General features: G+C 35.2%; 1 long non-coding RNA gene across 1 annotated transcript in view; it reads right to left on the bottom strand.

Moving 5' to 3' along the window:
• The window catches only part of LOC141584138 (uncharacterized), a 152,556-nt gene that overhangs the window by 92,498 nt on the left and 39,133 nt on the right, over positions 1–20,925 (bottom strand). The gene's annotated exons all lie outside the window — the stretch shown is intronic.

Genomic DNA, 20,925 nt, shown 5'->3' with positions numbered 1-20,925 from the left:
AGCACGGCAAACATGTACCTGTTCCTTATCCTTGCACACCAATGAAAAAAAAAATAGAATCTCAAGCCTTTGGGGATGGGAAGGAGAAGGGAACAAAGGAGAAGCAAATGTCACTGTGTGTTGGAACTCTGGTGTCTTCATATCTGTTCTTTCATGTAATCCCTATATTTCATTCCTATCATTTAACTTGGTGAGAATTATTACTCTTATTTTGAATACACAGAAACTAAGATTCAGGTAAGTTAAATCACTTACAAGGTCAGATACAAACCTACACAGTCAGCATATCCCATCATTCCAAGATTCTTTCTTCTCTGCCACACAAACTCCCAGTGTGATTTTAATTATTCTCACCCATTCCATAAACGTACATTAACATACTTGGACTCCAGGCACTGGAAATAAAGTGCCTCCATTTGAATAATACATGGTCCATGAATAACACCTGGTTCACACCATGATCTTATATGCAAATAATGACAGCACCGTGCAGAGTGGGCAGGTAGAAAGTGGTGTGGGATTTAGTGGGAAGACTGCCCAGCTACAGGCAGAGGGGTGATGGAAGACTGAAGACAAATGTCAGATATTTAAGCAGACACATAAAGGATTAGTTCACCTTGTGGGCTACAGGGAAAAGGGACTGACAGACAGAAGAAACAAACTGAGTTTGTGTTCTGGGAAAAGTACACAGTTGAGATCACTCATAAAAGAAGGCTCAAAGATGATGACACTATGTGAGTAGAAACTTAGTGCCATTATTTACTACTCTTGGGCCTGAAGTGCCCCAGGTACATCTATGTCCCTGGATATCCTGACCATAAGGTTGTCCCACTTCTGAAATCTTTTATACGCTGGTGCCTATCATCCCAATACTTTTATTTTCAGAAAGTATTGTGAACTCTTCTGGCACACGGTTTCTTGGTGGACAGCAAATTGTAGTATCTTGTCCGTCTCTGAGCCCAATAACTCAAGAGAAATTGGCTCTTTATCCCTCAGCTTTTAGATTCCTGAAAAATTATAGGAAGCTCACAACTGTAATGATCTGTAAAATAAAATTTAAATTTTGTAAAAGAAGAATTTAAAACCCTTAGGTGTATCAAACTAAGAAATTGTATGCAAACTTTTAAGAAATGGTACCTGATCTCCTGGAGTTAAGTTGCAGCTACATTACAAAAGTACCTATTACATGTTTTTTTCTGAGCAGTGTATTTCTCTAAATCCTTTTAAATGTGTGAAATATAATAATATTGCCTTTTAAATAATGTTAAATAATAAAATCTCTCTCTATTCTATTTACTAATATGATTAATAAAATTTTGGCTTGCTCTTTTTATCTGATGAATGCTAGCCCTCTTAAATTATGAAGCCCAGAGAGGCACTGAAATGTGGCAGTAATCATGTCTCAATCCCCTCTTGAACTAAGTAATTATCTCTTGAAGCCACTTGCTATGTGTACACTAGACTGACTGATGCCAAGCATCTATAAAATTAACTTAACATGTTCTGGACACCATAACTCATACCCTAGAGTTCAATAATGTATAGCCAATTACTAATCAATGTGTTTTCTATAAGCCAATGAGAAAGCCTGTCAAATAACTTCATATCAGCCCACTCCTTATTCCTTTTTGCCTTTAAAAACCTGCTTGTATTCCTTTGGGTATATACCTAGCGATGAGATTGCTGGATCAAATGGATTTCTGCCTTAAGGTCTTTGAGGAATCACCACGCTGTCTTCCACAAGGGTAGAACTAATTTACACTCCCACCAACAGTGTATAAGCATTCCTTTTTCTTCACAGCCTCGCCACCATCTGCTATTTTTTGACTTTTTAATAATAGTCATTCTGACTGGTGTAAGATGGTATCTCATTGTAGTTTTGGTTTGCATTTATCTAATAATCAGTGATATTGAGCCTTTTTCATGTGATTGTCAGCCACACATACGTTTTCCTTTCAGAAGTGTTTGTTCATGTCCTTTACTCACTGTTTAATGGGATACTTTTTTCTTGTAAATTTAAGTTTCTTATAGATGCTGGATATTAGACCTTTGTCAGATGGATAGTTTGCAAAATTTTTTTTCCCATTCTGTAGGTTTTTTACTCTGTTGAAAGTTTCTTTTGCTATGCAGAAGCTCTTTCATTTAATTAGATGCTATTTGTCAATTATTGGTTGCAATTGCTTTTAGCATCTTTGTCATGAAATCTTTGTCGATGCCTGTGCCCTGAATGATATTGCCTAGGTTGTCTTCCAGGGTTTTTATAGTTCTGGGTTTTTACATTTAATTATTGAATATGTCTTACATACATGCATATGTTCACTGCAACATTATTCGTAATAGCAAAGACATGGAATCAACCTCAATGCCCATCAGTGATAGATTAAATAAAGAAAATATGGTACAAATGCACCATGGAATACTACACAGCTGCACAAAAGAATGAGATTATGTTCTTTTCAGGGACATGATGGAGCTAGAAGCCATTGCCCTCAGCAAGCTAACAAAGGAAGAGAAAACCAAATGTCACATGTTCTCACTTAAAATAAGTGGGAGCTAAATGATGAGAACACATGTACAGATAGAGGAGAATAACAATAACAAACACTAGAGTCTACCAGAGGGTGGAGTGTGGGAGGAAGGAGAGGATCAGGAAAATAACTAATGGGTAATAGACTTAAGACATGGGTGATGAAATAATCTGCACAACAACCCCACAATACACGTTTACCTATGTAACAAACCTGCACATATACCCTTGAAATTAGAAGTTTGAAAAAAATAAAAATAAAACAAAAACCTGCTTGTAAGAGAAGCCAAGTGAAGCACTTTCTAAGACAACTTGGAAATGTGCCCTAGGCAATAGTCCTCACTTTGGCCCAAGTAAACTCTTTAGAATTATATTTTGTGCCTCAGCTTCTCTATTTAGATCAATATTTTGGACATCCTTTTCATATGTCATTGATTACTGAATTTCCTCTTTTGTGAAATTTCATTGCCTGGCCTTTACTAATTTCAATTTGGGGGCATTAATGCATTTCTTATCAGTTTTTGTTACCTATTGGTAGCTGAATTGTAAAAAACCTTTATCATAACAATTAGGAATATTTTGTGAAATAAGAAAAGATAAAGTTGATATTTGCCTACCTAACTCCAACTAATTCATTTCATATTGTTTGAAACATTGCATCTTTTTTCTCTACATTTTTTATTGAGGTACAAGATACATATAGTAAAGTATACAAACATTAAGTGAAATTTTAGAAACGTATACATCATGTACCCATGACCCAGATCAAGACGTAGAACATTTCCAACATCCCAGAAGCTTCACTTGGGCCTCCTGTTAATGCATACCCTCTCCCAAGAAATTCACTGTTCTAACTTCAATCACCATCATCTACTTTTACCATTATAAGCAATGCTTTCATAATATCTCGTTTCAAATACCAACAGGTTAATAAAAATTTTCAGCAAAAGTAGCCTTTGTATCATTCTAAAAAATTAATTGAAGTGTGTATTTAATAAGTACTATAATAAAGTTTTAAAAAACTTAAAAATTACATTCTGCTAACAGGTAGAAAGTATTGAATGATGAAGATTATTTTTTTTTCTGACATACCAAGATAGATACCTATAAATAAGAACTTCTAAACCACTTACCTCTGAACATACACAACACAGGAATCATATAACACAAATCTAATCTCAAGATCATCACTGACTCTTTTTCTAACTCAATTCAAATTTTCTGTACTCTTCTTATTAATAAGATGTGATTTTTCTTGTTCGGATAGAAAATTTACAAAGTCAACAATTAACTTTGGTTTACAAAGCTAAAAGTAGGGGAGGGTGTTTGCAAATAAAAGTATTATAACCTATCAAGAAAACAGTGATACGTTACCCCAGGAATCCAGATTAGGTCAGAAATAAGATTTTCCTATCAGTTACTAGGAATCTTTCATACATAACTAAATCTCCACTTAGAAAAGATATGTTTGTTGCTTGTTTGTTTGTTTTTTACTACTATGGGGTCAATTTTCTTTGATAATATGTCTAGGGAAGTGGAAGATGCCCATGTTAAGAGCTAGCAGTAAGTCCCAGTATTTTAGCTTGTAGTCTCAACATTTGGAAATAGGACTTTATGTTACTTGTTTCTTTTTTTCACTTTAGAATATGCTAGCAAGCAAGTGGCCCAAAACACAAAGTTCGAGAGAGAGAGGGAGAGGGAGAGGGAAAGGGAGGGAGAGAGAGAGAGAGAGAGAGAGAGAGAGAGAGAGAGAGAGAGAATGTGAAAGCAAGTAAGCAAATCAATGCATTTAACCAGGTGCCAAAACTGGCAGTTAAATGAGGGTTCTGGGAGGCTGCACATTCATCTGAGCCTGAGAACAAAAAAAAAAATTGAAAATGTCAAATAAAAAGTATCCAAACAAGAAAATGACACCTGATCCCAAGGAGTTTAATAGTAAAAAGTATCTATTCCTCTTGTATCTCACTGGTTATTTCTGAAAAGTGATTTTATCTAATTTTTTAATGTGGGAAACATAAACAACATTTCCTTTTTAACATTAACAAATGGAAAATCTTTTTCCCAGAAGAGGTTTGATTGCATGATTAGCAACTAAAGGTTCCAGCTGTGTACCTGCTTCCTGGTCCAGACTAGGCTTGTCTGAAGGCATTACATTCCTTCTTCCCAGGCTCGAGGCAGAGCCAGGCCCAGGTTACGAATAGGCTCTAGTCTGCAAAAGTCACCAATTCAATGGCAGCAGATAGAGCAGAGAGATGATTATTGGTGAGATACACAGTCTTGAAGCTCTCCTGAAGTTTATATTACATATAATATACATGACCAAATTTTCATCATATTTAACTCGGAGGGTGTCAAATAAGAGTAAACACAACTTTAAAAATAAAAAAAAAAAAAAAAAACAGTCTACAGATCTGAACAACTTTTAAAAGTCAAAGCCAGGCAGAAAAACTAGGAAAATTAGAACCATGTTGGGCAGGAGGCATAAAATACTCAAAAAAGTTACTATATGAGAGCTAGTGGGTCTTTGCTTTATTATTATCAATGTCATACTCTAGATAGTCTAAACAGTACAGAACATATTCAATGAAGGTCCAGAAAGACAATGGCAGTCATGATCTTCTCTTCCCTCCTGTACCCACCAATCCCTGCAAGAAGACATAATTTTTTCCAGCTGTAAGAGGCATCTAGATGTGGGAGACTATAAGGTACACAGAGGCAGGGAGAGAGGTATTTTTAATTCCCCTAGAACAGATTTAAGAATTGAAGCTAACATGGTAGGGCACGGTGGCTCATGCCTGTAATCACAGCACTTTGGGAGGCCGAGGTGGGTGGATTACCCGAGGTCAAGAGTTTGAGACCAGTTTGGCCTGTCTCCACTAAAATACAAAAAATTATTTGGGTTTGGTGGTGCATGCTGTAGTGCTAGCTGCTCTGGAGGTGAGGCACAATAATTGCTTGAACCCAGGAGGTGGAGGTTGCAGTTAGCCAAGATTGCACCACTGTAGTCCAGCCTGAGCAACAGAGCAAGACCCTGTCTCAAAACAAGACAAACAAACAAAAAAAAGAATTGAAGCTAACATAATCTAAGGTGTGAGAATTAACTTTTAGAACAGGAAGAATATATATAAAGTAATTTTATATGGGAAGTTTTATTGCTTTGTGGAATGAATGCATTCTATTAAATTTGGCTAAAAAGAGCCTACAGAATAGGTGAGAAATGTATAGAATTTAGAGTTTCTATTATAGTGTCTCCACTTCAGAAGTAAATAAATAACCTCTCTAATCCTTAACTTCTTCATTTGTAGAGTGGATATACATTTATATTGCAAAGAAATGTTATCAAAATAAAATGCAGCATTATACTTAATGGTGATGTGTAAACTGAAAAGCACTAAATGGCAGGTCATATTATCCGTAAAAAGCATGCCCTTTTTTTGTGTTTTCCCTCTGGTGTCACAGATATCTGAGTCATTCACTTTTCTTCAGTAGCACTTGTCTGGTTTCTGAATCTCCACTTAATCATGGCTAATTTTACTTCTACACTCTCTCCGTGGAGCTCAGGAATTTATTCTGTTCCTGGTTTTTTTCCTGACTCCATCCTAGCTGAGCATATAACTTCATTCCTGCAGCTTCTCCTCTGGTCTGAGATTTGTAATATCTACTAAAGCTGAGTTGCAGGCCACATTTCCCTAAAACAGGCCTCTGCCTGAAATATTCTGTACTGAACAGAAATCTCCCTAACTCCCAGCCTGCAAATCCTACCTTATTTTATCATCCTTTTAAGTTCTCTCCTACTTTTGAATTAACTCTGAATGAAAACTAGTTGTAGCTTATAAGAAAATTAATTTCTTTGCTAGAATTTGAGAACATTTATCCACAAAGAAACAGAGGTGAAGTCGCAAAATCATTGTCATTATTATCATCATCATCCAAACCTTGCAAAGACAGCAGTTATCAATCAGTTGAAAGCAAAGATCAAAAACTTAGCTGTTAGATGTGAGAAGTAATTTAGAGATCACCATCTCACCTTCTTCAGTGGAAGATAACGAAATAGACCCTAGATTGGGCAAGAGAGTACTAAGTGTCCTGAACTACACATATTTCTCTCTGTGCTGTGACTCAAATGCAGCAAGCTCTCTATTTCATGAAGATTCTCCTACTGGCAAGCATCAAATGAGACTAGACCAACTATTTGAGTTTTTATGAAGTCATTATGCCTATTTTTCACATGCAGTGAGCAATAAATGGCAAGAGTGGGGCCTACCTCTGTGCTATTTTGCAAGTCACAAAACACGTCATGTCATAATTTCATTTGAACTTCACAATATCAACATGCAGACAAGAGCAGAGCAAATAGAGCTTCCACTTTCAAATGAGGTGACTGGCGCTGCAAGATTTTCTCAAGGTTAAATAGTAAATGGAAGACTCAGGCCTTGAATCCACATCAAACTTAAAGTTCATGCTCATCTTCATTTAATTCCATAGAAAAGGGTTTTTTCAATCACTATCCAATATTTTATAGTAGAATAGTGATTAACAGTACAAGTTTTAGAGGTAAACAACCAATCAAAGTCTGAATAAAGCCTTTACTGCTTTATTAACTGTGTCGCCTCATAGTTATAGAACCATTGCTTTATGCCTTGGTTTACTTATCATGAACATAAATAATAAACTAGATCTTTCACACGGATATGAAAATTAAATAACACATGTAAAGACCTTAATACAGTGTCTAGCACAAACTACGTCATGAAGTACAGCTGTTATTCATTTTGTCTTCCTTATTCAAAAATGCAAGCCTTCTGTAAAAAAAAAAAAAAAAAAAAAAAAAAATTACCTAAATTATTCTCTTTATATGGGTAAAGTGTACATAAACATAGCCAGGTTTTCCATGTAGAATCCTTAACAAGACTATATTTTCAAAGATTAAAATTTCTACAGTCTTGCAACTCAAAAGGCAGACCAAAGACAAGCAGTGCCGGCATCACCTGGGAGCTTGTTAGAAATCTACAATCTCAAGCCCCCACCCCGAGACCTGATGTGCAGAGCACATCTGCATTTTAAGGACAATCTCAGGTACTTTGAATGCACATAAAATTTGGGGAAGCACTGACTCTAGCACCATGCTAGGGAGCTGAGTGAAGTTGTAACAAGAATGTAAGTCAACTGCAGAGCAAAAGGTTTCTATTTCATTCAGCAACCGCTTCTTGAAATCATTTGTTTCAAAAATAGCTAGGATAGTTTTTGTGGTGCTTGGTTTTATTAACTCCTCATCAATTTGTTATTCTTCCTCAACTCTACTATTGTATCCACACATTTATACATGCTTAATAAACCAACACACTAAGGAAGCTTGTACTAGTGTATTTTAAAGAAAAGGCACATTCCATAAACTTTTCTTCCACATTTTTCTTTTCTCCCTCCCAATTCCAACTCAACCCAAAAGAGAAGCAGCTGCAGAAAATAAATGGGGAGGCTTCTAAAATTAAATCAGGAAAAAATTTATATTTGTTACTGAGGTTGAAAGGAAAGGTGACATTTTTAAAGGTTAAATTAGGTAAATTAATTGAAGACAGAACAAGTAAAAATCAATCCTCCTTGCTGAGAGTAAACAGCCACTATTTTTCAGTTGTTTGATTTTTGTATGTCCTTTCATAGCTCTCCCTAAGATAGAGGATCCATTTGTGAATGATGGAGAGTTCATTATTTTTCTTTAATTCCATCAGTGCCAAGGCTATATGGCCCCATTGCCTAGCAGAGCTATAATGGTTAGAACAGGCGAGAACCATGCAAAGAGGAGCTAAACCAGTCCAATCAACACACTTCAGCTGAAAGAACTTCAACACTGAGGACTTTGGACTAAGCAACAAGCTTTCTAAAGCAAGGAAAGGTCATTTCTTAGCAACAATAAAAATGTTCTTATAAAAAAGGGATTTAAAGATTTACAGAAAAGAATCATTCCTAGATTTCACTCACGAGCTTTAGAAGCATAATTGTGTTTGATACCTGGCTCCTCTATTTTCTAGTTGTGTGACTGTGAGTAAGCTCTTATAACTCTCTGAAGCTCAGTCTCATATTCCATAGAAATATGATACTAATACTTACCACACTAGACTTATGTGAAGATGGATTGAATTTGGATGTATGTAAAACACTGTATTCTGTGGCGCCATTCAGCAGAAGCTTAATAACTATTAGCTCCCTTTACCCCATGACATCATGTCTAGGTATAAAGATTTGATTATCACTAAACATGTTGGAAGAAAAGGTTTTGCTTGTGGACACAGACTTCAGGGAATTGATAATATCAATCTGCTCTCTATGGTTATAAGCTAGAGGTATAGTCTAGCAGTCAATTTACAGAGCTTCCTCATTATAACAACCTGTTGAGCAAAAAAAAAAAAAAAAAGAAAAAAAAGGTTGCATTGTCATATCACACTTATCACACTTGCTCAAATACTCGATATTCTTGTCTAGCCAAATTACACAGATGTTGCCCTTTTTCCCTAGAAATTTTGCGGCAATAGTTAGGTGTCTTAAAAATTCACAGTCTTATTAGAAGATGATACAAACTCAAAATTTCTGCTACTGCAATCTAAAGTAATACTTTCCGTCTATTTGCTTGCCTGTAGTAACCATATCAGAGACCAGGTGCAGTTACATTATTGTAACTGGAGTATTTGTGTTTAATGTGTTTGAGCTGCAAACCTCCCATGTGAGGTGACTAAAATGTGCAGATTTTACTATTTTACTCTTGTCCAATAAGAGCCAAATTTCCACTGAGTAGTAGAAACAAGCATGTTTGTCTTTTTGTTTCAAACACCTACCCTTACACACACATATTCACACACAAACACCACAGACACAGACTTTTGAAAAAATTAGTTAGATCATCTATAGGCAAAAAATAAATCTGAGCCCACACTGCACGTTTTTGAATTGATATGTTTTGAATTAATATTTTATATATTTTATATAAAATATTATATATTTTATATAATATTTTATATAAAATATTAATTCAAAACATCATAGATATAAGATGTATAACTATAAAACTTCAGAAGAAAACATGGAGAAAATTTTTGCAATGCTGAATTAGGCAAAGATTTCTTAGATCTGACTCCAAAAGCATGAGACAGAAAAGAAAGTAATAATAACTTGGACTTAATCAAACTTTAAAATATTTCACCCAGCAAAAGACATGATTGAGAAAGAAAAGAAAAGCCTTGAACTAGCAGAAAATGTTTGCAAATTACGTATGTGATAAAAGGCTTGTATTCAGAACATGTTAAACCCTTAAAACTCAAGCACAATAAATGATAAAAGTAAGAACATCTTTTTGTGCTAACAAAGATGCAGTGTAACTGAACCCTGGTGAGAATGGAAATGGTGCAGACACTTTGGAAAACAGTTTAGTTGTTTCTTACAAAGTTAAACATACACCCATAGGAATTTCCTAAGAAGAAAAAAACTCCTTTTCACCCACAGTGAAATTCTACTTTTGAACATTCTAAAAAAGACAAAACTCAGTGATGAAAAACAGATCAGAGTTTGTGGGAGATGGGAGGAATCGGACGCAAGTGTGTGGCACAGAGGAGTTCTGGAGGATTATGAAACTAGTCTTTATTTTGATTGTAGTGGTAAATAGATGACTTCATTCATTTGCCGAAAGTAATAGAACTTTGGGCAACATAAAGAATAAATTTCACTATATGTAATTTTTAAATTAATTTTTTAAAAACATAAGCACAATAAATGAAAAAACAAAATTATCCTTACAAGTGATATAACTGCATACATATTAATCAAATACCCAAGAGAATCTCCAGAAAGAGTATTAAAAATAGAGTTTAACAAGTTAGGTAGATCGATCCATATGTAAAAATCAACTGTACTTCACTACACCAAGAGGTATTACTACTAGAAAATATAAATTAAAAAGTAGATCTGCATAGAGAAAATTAGTTTATAAAAAGGCATTCAACATGGAAAAATAAATATAAATAAATGGAGAAAACTACCAAGTTTACAACAAGTGCGATGGTGAGTTTTGGGGGGTTTATTGTTGTTGTTTGTTTTTGAGACGGAGTTTTGCTCTTGTTGCCCAGGCTGGAGTGCAATGGCACAATCTTGGCTCACTGCAACCACTCTCTCCTGGGTTTAAGCGATTCTGTCTCAGCCTCCTGAGTAGCTGGGATTACAGGAGCCCGCCATCACAACCAGCTAATTCTGTATTTTTAGTAGAGCTGAGGTTTCTCTATGTTGGTCAGGCTGGTCTCAAACTCCTGACCTCAGGTCATTCACCTGCCTCGGCCTCCCAATGTGCTGGGATTACAGGTGTGAGCCACCAGGCTGACCGAAGGTCAGTTTTATGTGCCTAATTGTGTCAGGTCCTTGGCATTTTGAACAAAGAATTGGACAAAACACACAAACAAAGCAGGGAAAGAATGAAGGAACAAAGCAACAAAAGTGTTGATTTATTGAAAATGGAAGTATACTGTACACTTCACAGGGTGGGAGTAGCCGGAATAGCAGCTCAAGGGTCCACTCACAGAATTTTTCAGGTCCAAATATCCCCTAGAAGTTTCCCATTGGCTTCTTGATGTTCACCTCATGTCAATGAAGTGGTGACTGGCAATCAGAGGCTGAAGTGAAATTAGAAAGTTCTACTCCTATGTAAACGCCTGATTGTTGTACCAATCAGAGTACTTTCAATTTCCCATCAGAAAAGGCGGGGGATTGCAAAGGGAGTAGCCTCTAGTCCTTTTGTTATTCAGATGTAGAACCCTAGCATTTTTCTTTCAATTTAGTTCTAGAAAGTCAGCCTTCGAAATGGCCTTAGGTTCCCTGCCTCCAGATCCTAAACTCCTGCCTCATTTCTACAGTATTTCTGTAAAGTCTATATTCGGTTGACTTTAAATAAGGGAGATTATCCTACATAACCTTGGTGGGCATGATTCAATCAGTTAAAAGGTCTTAACAGCAAAGCTGAAACTTCCTTGAAGTAGAAATTCCATATATGGACAATAGTTCCAGCGCGTCCCAGAGGTTCCAGCCCCTCCTTCCCGACAGCATGCCCTAGATAGCCCCACAATCATGTAAGCAATTCCTTGCCATAAATCTCTTAGTAAGTATCTCCTGCTGGTTGTTTTTCTGATTGAATGCTGGCTGCTACAAAGAAGCCTGAAGTTTACAAAGCATTAATTTTCTTCAAAATTATTTTTGGAATGAGTACATTTTAATTAAATCCCAACTTTTTTCAAGTTACTTGAAAAACTGATACTAAAAATTTTCAAGAATAACAGAAGCTCAAGCATTGCCAAGATGTTCCTGAGGAATATGCACAAAATGGGAGTTTTGCCCTAGTAGATATCAACACTTATTACAAAAGACAATTACAACAATGTGTTTAAGTAGGGAATTTCAAAAGAAACTTTGACCCAATGCAACAGAATACACAGCCTCGAAACAGACTCCTAGATTTAAGAAAATGTAGTTTATGGCAGAAGTTGCATTGCAGAGTACTGTGAAAAAAAATAAGCTATTCTACAGAACACTCAGTGAATCTGAGAGATAGAATACTGAGTGAAAATGGCAAGCCATATACAAAATTATATAGGATTATGTGATTTTATAAAGCAGGAAAACTAAATATCTTGTTTAGAGACATACTCTTATGTTGCAAAACTTTTTTTAATAAAAAACCAAATACATGAAATACACACAACTCAGGATAGTGGTTAAAGGAAGCAAAAAGATATATTCAGCGTACTGAATAATGCCCTTGTTCAAAACTTGCATGGTGATGGGGGAAATACTCAAAATGTTTAACCAATGGTTCGACATAATCCCAAATCGATTAGAACAGAAAACAGCCAGAAGTGACCTGAACAGTCACCGAGATGAACACATACTCACCATCAGGCAGGTATGCCTGTTCCCAGCTGCATCTACCATTATGCTTCATAATATACAAAAATTTTACACGTATTTGTAGATTTTAAATAGACAAATTAGTAAATTCGCAGAGGACAACTTCAAAAATCATTTAAATGCAACCTTATTGTGGATTCAAAATGCATGAAGAAATTCAGGAAAACAGTATCTTTATCCACTGCCAGAAAAACTTTGTTAGCATTGTTTTGCAAGGCCCCATGAAAATAAAACACAATTTTTTTTCTCTCTAAAATGAACAAAACAGAAATAATCTCTGTATGATTTCATAGAGTATACTGAAATTTCAAACTTTGTTGTCTTTGAAACTTTATGACTCTGTGATTGACAATATGAACAAAGAAAAAATATATGCAAATTTAATGTATTTCCAAAAATGGTTGCAAAGAGTAAAATATACTAAACAGGTATTTCCACATGATCTGTCACAGTTTCAAATGAAAATGACTTCCTGCAAGCAATGGTCCCATAATTTCCCAAATCTTCATGACCTATACCCAAACGAGCAAAACTAAGGGTAGTCCTGTCAGACGATAACCATACTTCCCTTTTCATTACAGTATTCCCAGCACCTTGAACAGTGATTTATTTATAGTAGATCCTCAATAAATATTTTTAAATTAATAAACAATGTCTCTATAACAGCGCTTCATAAATAAACATACTATGTTTAATTAGGGCAGCCACAAGATCAACAAAGAGCTACTATGAGGGGCTCACACTTGTAATCCCAGCACTTTGGGAGGCCGAGGCAGGCAGGTTACCTGAGGTTGGGAGTTTGAGACCAGCCTGACCAACATAGAGAAACTCTTTCTGAATGAAAAATACAAAATGAGCCAGGCGTGGTGGCACACGCCTGTAATCCCAGCTACTCAGGAGACTGAGGCAGAAGAATCGCTTGAACCCTGGAGGCAGAGGTTGTGCGGAGCTGAGATCATGCCATTGCACTCCAACCTGGACAACAACAGAAAAATTCTGTCACAAAATAAAAAAAAAGAGACTTGCTATGAGGATAAATATCTATGTTAATTTCCCTGCGGTTCCTCAGTGCCTCTCCCAGAGAGGTCAGAAAACATGCTAATGTTCAGTTCTGTTACAAAAAAGATCAAAGGTCAAGCCTAAATGGGGAGACAGACATCATGTGCTGAATGCACACCACGAGCACAGTCACTGTAGCTATTGTTCATGGGGTTACCAAAGAGCCAGAACCTACAGATTTGCCTCTGATCTCTAGGCCTTCCAGAGCATCTTGATTTCACAACTTTACAAAAAACTGGTTCCATCTTTGAACTCCAAAATGCATTTTACTAAACCCATGTTTAATATGGAGAAGTTCAAATTCACGTAAAACATACTCCCCTTGCCTAACTCTACTCACACATAGTTAGATGTGATGCATTACACAAAAGAAGTTCAAATGCATAGTATATAATGATATCTTAAAGAAAAAACCATGCCAATGTCCTTGAAAGAAAATATAAAACCATCCGTAAGGATGCTAGAGATCATCCTGTGAATGAAGAGGGCAAAGAGCACACAGGCAGTGCAATATTCATAGGAAATGAATCCTCATAGCTCCAAGTGGGAAAAATAAGGCAAACCAAAAGGGAAGCAAAGTGGTTGGGAAAAATAAGAGGAAGAAAATATGGGCATTGCAAAGAAGCATTATTAGAATATGGAAAAAAATGATTGAAAAAATGTTCTGAAACTAATTCAGATACTTGTAATGTCAATGAATTAAATAACATCTTAAAGTTCAAAATGTTTTCTGCATATTATTGTATCTTTATAGATATTTATATTATGCTGTTCTGCTCTTACTTTGCAGATAGGAACCTTGAGGTTTGAAATTTAACCAAGATCTCTCAGAAAACTAAAGAATCAGGAGCAAAACTCAATATTCAGCTTGATATTTCTTCTATTGTAGGCCATCCTCTTTCTAAAGAAGCCCAAAAACTGATAAAAATGATACCAAATCAATCAAGTCAAAAAAAATAGTCATTTAATCAATAATTTGTACATGGTCCCATCTCATCTATTTCAAGGATTTTGCTTTTTAGTGAATCAAATGGTGATGAATATTGCACCTTTAAAGAATATAGAGCAATCAAGTGATTTAGTCAACCAGAGTGAATTAAATTTAAAAAGTAGTGATTTTTCAAGTGGTTCGGTAGAAAAAATTATTTTTCAAACTACTTAATCTAATTCAAGATAATATATTGTGGGTGTTTTAATAAATATGACTGCTCTTATAGTTTTAAACTATTTTTAGAATTATTCCTGAAACCATTCACTGTGTGGCCCTCTTTTTCTAAAGTTTACCTTCCATTTTCAACTCATTTAATGCAAAATACTTATTAATGCCCCAGGTGGCCTATAATATTAATTAAGGATATATATATGTATAATTATGGTTGTCTGTTAGTCACTTTAAATGAAAGAAGCTGTTTTATTCTTTCTTTTTCTTTTTAATTCAATCAAGAAATAAAATTCTATAAATGAAGAAGAAGCAAGGAAGGTCGTTCTGGTCACATTACAGATGGACAGCCTCAAGAGGGATAAGTCTTAGAAAAATGTTTGGTATTAGTAACATAAATAAAAACTGAACCCACTCAAAAACCTGAAAAGGTATTCCATTAGATCTCCTAGCCTTAATTTGAATTATAAAAAATAACATTAAAATTTATGTGTACACATTAATAAGTGAAATTTAAGTTTGCATTTTCTCTCAGGTTTTCCACATTAGCCTGAGAACATCTTATTCTCTATTTCAGTTGATAGGTGCCCATGGGGCCACTGTACCAAAAGAGGTCATTCAACCTCCTATGCATAAATTCATCCCTGTGCATTTATGAATGATTTGGAGTACTCCCTTTTTCAGTGTGAAGTAGGGGAGCTTATTAATCAATTTCCAAAACATTAATGGACAAACAAGCACATTGCCAGTTGGTAGAAAATGGTAGAAGCAGCAGAATGTAAAGCACCTTTGACACAAGTATGGAAGGCAGCCAGGGCTGGGAGCCACGGAAGAAAGAACATATCTTCAGTGACTTTGTCAATCAGTGGAATTAAAAGGTCACCATATATCAATAAAGAAAATCTAAGACTAATTTTTCTTTGCTCTGATGACAGCCTTCAGATTGCTTGATTAAGAATATCACTACGACACAAGGAACTTTTCACACCTGAGTAATCTCAATGGATTTAATGCATAAACAGCTATCATCAGTTGCTTATAAATTTCATCAGAATTGTTTTCCAAGGATGGTAACCAGCAAATTTCAAAAATTTATTCAACATTATGAAAGAATTCTTTAAAAACAGAATCAAAATTGTCTTTTCATTTCATACAAGGAAACTCAATAGGTGTAGCAAAAAAAACACCAGCCTAGAATCAAGAGATCTGATTTTTATCCTCACCTAGGATTAACAAGATGAGTAACCTTCATCATTACCTTAATCTCTTTAAATCTCACATGAGAACTGAGAAGTTGACATATATTTAAGGTCATTTCCAATCTCAAAATATTGAGACCAGAATTTTCTTCATATTAACATCAGCATTGCTAAAAATATATGCTTATTGACCACACAATGTGGCAATCTCAACAAAAATAAGTATGAAACTTTCAGAATTCGGGACTGTGTTTATATCAGTTTGAAACCAACATAAACATTTTGCACTCTTGCCAACCTTCTCTGCTCCTTTGTCTTCATACATATTCCTCTCACCTTGCATCGCTCACCAAAACGTTCTCATCTTTGCTCTCCTCCCAAGTCTTGCTTATTTTGCAAACCCAAGTAAATTATAGTTTCTAAGAAGCCCCCTCCAGCAAATCATAGTAATACCCTTTTTCTTGTTAAATTCTTTAGCTCTTATCATCAGTAGCCACATCACTATTTTATTTTTAATTTTTTAATGCCTGGTATGTCTTCCATGAGTAGATTGCAAACTTCTTATACAACAAAGACTGCTAAGACTTTTCTGAACCCCATGCAATACTTGGCAAAGTGCCCATGTATTAGCCTTCCATAGACGTACTATTAACTAATGAGTAGTTCAGCTTATGAATGTCAGAAACAATTACCATACATTTGCCTCATAAAAACTCTACATCACTTAACAATTTCAACCCAGTTGACCCTTTTTCAAACTAACATCCATGAAATGCTTTTATAAACTTATGTCCTTTAGCTACATGACTTTAAAAGCGTGTGAAACAAGATGAAGCACAACATCCTAGTAACTTTCTGACTGATGTCAACATAGATTTTTTTCAGGCCTATCCCTTTCACTTCTGTCCTTAATATAAACTAGGAATATACTGGATTTGTTTTTCCACAACACCCTACCAATGATGACTATAACTTGTACTTACACTCGCAAATCTATTTAATTATTTGACTTATTAATCCAGTAAATCTAAAAAGAGTCAAACACATTTCTATATCTTAACCTATTTTTTGTCAATTATAGCAGCCAATTCTTTTTTTTATAATGCTCATTCCTATCCAGGCATCCTGCATTTTGATTTTTGCTTTTTAACCTTCTGCTTATTTTTTTAAGTCAGTGTCATTCAGTCCTTGTAAGAACATTTTTTCCATGATCAACATCAATCATCAAAGTGCTTCTTCTTTCTTTCTTTCTTTCTGAACAAAGCTTGCCCTTACAAGCAATTTATTAGCATATTATCATTAACTTTGTAAATGACTGATGTGGTTAAAAACTCTTGTGACTGGCTTCAAGGTAATTTCTATATTAATAAACCCAAATCTCAACTCTACTTGAGGGCAGAGATTCCTTTCAAGTCAAATTTCTTTTATACATAAAAATCTCATCCTCATCAATTTTATATTTGAAACATTCTCCTCCAAAAGGAAAAAAAAAAAAAACCCTGAATATCTTAATTTGTGATGTACCATCAAAATATCCCCAAGTACTTTGCTAAACAGCTTGTCTATATTTCCTATTTAAATAGAATGTATTTTATAAACAATGCCAAAACTTCAGTTTGGTAAACCCAAAACCATCTATCAAACTAATAACTTACCACAATCTAGGGCAAGAAGTCATCTGTCTGCTTGTTTTACTTTGTGTTGGGTTGGCATTATCATGTTCTGGCATATGGCCAGAACCTAAACTGCTTTTCCCCTTGTTGCTCTATTTTTTATTTAATAATTACATATAAAATAGAAGCTTGTTTTCAGAAAGGAAATGGACTCAGTGAAGTCGTTTTATGCTACAACAATGTGTTTCTCCATTTAAAGCTGCACCCCCACTTTTACATTGTAGTTTCACTTTTCCTCTTCCATTCTCAGTCTTAGTTGCCGTGGTTTTCTTTTCAAGCAATTGGAGGTAGTTCAAGTAGTGTCCATAGTTTATATTCACACGTGAGTCTCCAAGTTCCATTGACATATCCTCTAATGCAATACACCATCCCATTTTTCTTGCAAGAAAACTAAACTGCATACCATTTTTCCGCTTTGAACAAAATGAAATTTTTACCTAATGATAAAAGAGGTTAATTATCCCTTACCAGCTAAAAGTCTGTTGAAAGATATATTCTCCTGACAAATGTAAGGCTGGACACAAGAATAATTTGGACAAACAGATCACTTGCCAAAAGCTGCTTATGAAACAGGCAGGAACATTTCTCCATTTAGGGCTTCACCATTTAACTAATGTGTTATGAAATGTAAACTATCTAATTATTTCAATGACTTTTCCTAATGTTTTAAAGGATTTAAAAATTTTGTCTGCATGTTATTTACATATAGTTATCTTTCTGCTAATTCCTTTACTTTCACAGACGGAGACATTCACTGATGATATCTTCAAAGGAGGTAATTCAGTCAGTCAAGAGATACTTAGATGCATTTGGAAAAAGCCACAATGCGAGTGCAAGTATATATTTTCTTATTAAATACAAACTCGGCATTTACCCAGAAGAGACTAGAAAAACCATAATAATTTATTTTATAAATGCTACTTAATTGATTGGCAGAGGGCCGTCTTCATGTCTACTTCTTCAGAAGAACAGTTAAAAGTTTTTATGTATTCTACCTACATTAAAATCAAAACAATATCATATTTGTGTAAAACATACATTTTTAAGATGAAAAAATGCACATAATTTTAGACAAATAAGCGGAAACATAACTTCTTTCTCTGTCTGCCTTTGAAAGAACCTTGAACCAGACCATCTGCACTCCACAATGAAACTCGACAGGCAGCCACTGAGCTTCTTCTCCATAGGTATGAAATGAGAAACACAGAGTGCTATTGAACATTTTCTCAGTGGAACAGCACACACATATTTAGCACAAGGGGTTCTGCCACTGAGACACGCTGAGGGAATTCAGAGTATTCAATGGCTTCCACTTCCCACCCCATAGCACAGTGTCACTCATGCTGCTGCACTTAGCTCTGCATGTTCCATTAAACAAGAGAAAGTACTTTAAAAAAAAAAAAAAAAAAAAAAAAAACAGCAAAATGATAACGATTGGGGCTGAGTCGCTTCATTCTCAGACATGCGAAAAAACAAACAGAATCTATCACTTTGAGTTGTTCCTCTACACACTGTTCTTTGCTCTGAGCCTTCAAAATTAGAGCACGAAACACAAAAAAATTATCCAAACAATGTTCATTGTAAATATGTTTGCCTTCACATTGTTGTTTTATAGCATTGAATATTTCTGTTGGCAGTTACATTAAACATTCCCCCTATTCCAGGCTACCACTTATTTTATCTGTTTATTTTAGCTAGAGCAAGTTCAGGCCTACAACAGCACACTCAGCATTTTGGCTCTATATCATTTGCAAATAAAATGCAAACCTGGCAGCTTAGGGCTTGACATTTTGCATACATGTAACTGTGCCTCCTCTTAGCATCATCACATGTCTGGCATGAGCTTATATTTGCACTGGTCTTAGACTCTAAACAATAGAAGGGAAAAACTCAGCAGAAAAGAGGAAGATAATACAAGAAGACTTGGAAGTCGTTTTGCTCCATCTTCACCATGGGAGTTAATTGTAAAGAAACATTTTTCTAAAGGCTGCCATCAGTAGGTCTACAACTACAGGAACGAATTACATAGGTAAGTATTTTGCAAGCATTGCTTAGAAATAACTGTTCAGCAGAGCAGCCGTAATTACTAGCACATCATTGGATACTTATAAGTATGTATTGCTACAACTAGACAGCAAATGATTTCAAAAACGTTTCATGTGAAAACCCAGCCAATTCACTACAAAAGAAAACAATTCTAAAAGAAAGTAAAAAAATCAAAGTTCATTGTAACCTCAAGTTAAATCAATGTAATTAATGTATCTCTGCCTTGTCTGGTAAAACTTCCTGTTTTCTATGGTTCCTGGAACTTTTGCTCTGATGTTTCCATTATCTCTTATTTTACAGTGTACATTTGTGCTTGTATATAGAATAGCAAAATCCAAAATCTTATAGTCCGTATGATTCCTATAGTCCCTTTTCTAGTACCATTTGAAAAACTGTCTAAATAGGGAGGCCTTTGTGTGTATGTTTATGTTCATATGTGTGAGAATCTATACAAAATTCCAATGGCCTAGCTGATTAGAGCATATTATTTATGGGTTTGGGTAACAGAAGATCAAGGTGGCAAATCCGAATGACTGGTAAGCTACTTAGCTTGAAGCTGTTTCATGACCACATGCTTCAGCTTTTAGTCTAGCTCACCATATAACAAATACCAGTTAATGATTATAAAGGACTATATAAAATAAAGACTTCAAACATATACAGTAGTAGATCCCAGTAGTCAAAGCAGTGTAGACACTATCAATAGGGTGGCCATGGCAAAAAAAAATGGCGTAAGTAATGCTTACTAAAATATCTCATAATATCTGCACTTTTAAATAACCAACCATTAACTACTGAGATGCCCATCACAGGGAGCATTCACGTCAGCCTAAATTACTGTTGTGAAGACGATTTTTGGCCCTGCCTAGTGGGTGAGACTCAGTCATCTCTATGTGTGTAACACTTAAAATCTAAGGTTTCAGTGATTTCATATTTTATACATATGTTTAATGTTAATCAAATATTCATTTTAACAGACATCAATATGATCAGAAAAAGTATAACGTGTGCTGAAAATTGTTTATTGTGTGGACCTTGTGCAGGAACCAATAAAAGACAAAGAACTATAGAATAAATCATTTCTACTTAACTTTGTTTACTTTTAAAATTAGACTCATATTCATTCTGGTCTGAGTTGTTTGCTCCAACCTGTTCGGTCTCACTTTCCTCTCTGTATCTCAGGAGTCACAAGCTTCAGAAGTCAGTTCAGATGGTTATCTGCAATTTCTCTTTGTAGTGCTATATGAGGTCAAATCTATTACAGCATATGTTAAGACTGACTTTGCACACTTAACTCCACTGGGCTTTCAGTGGCATACTTGGCGC

This window comes from Saimiri boliviensis, chromosome 4 (genome assembly GCF_048565385.1).
Source record: "Saimiri boliviensis isolate mSaiBol1 chromosome 4, mSaiBol1.pri, whole genome shotgun sequence".
NCBI classification, from domain to species: Eukaryota; Metazoa; Chordata; class Mammalia; order Primates; family Cebidae; genus Saimiri; species Saimiri boliviensis.
This window is presented reverse-complemented; position numbering and strand designations above follow the sequence as displayed.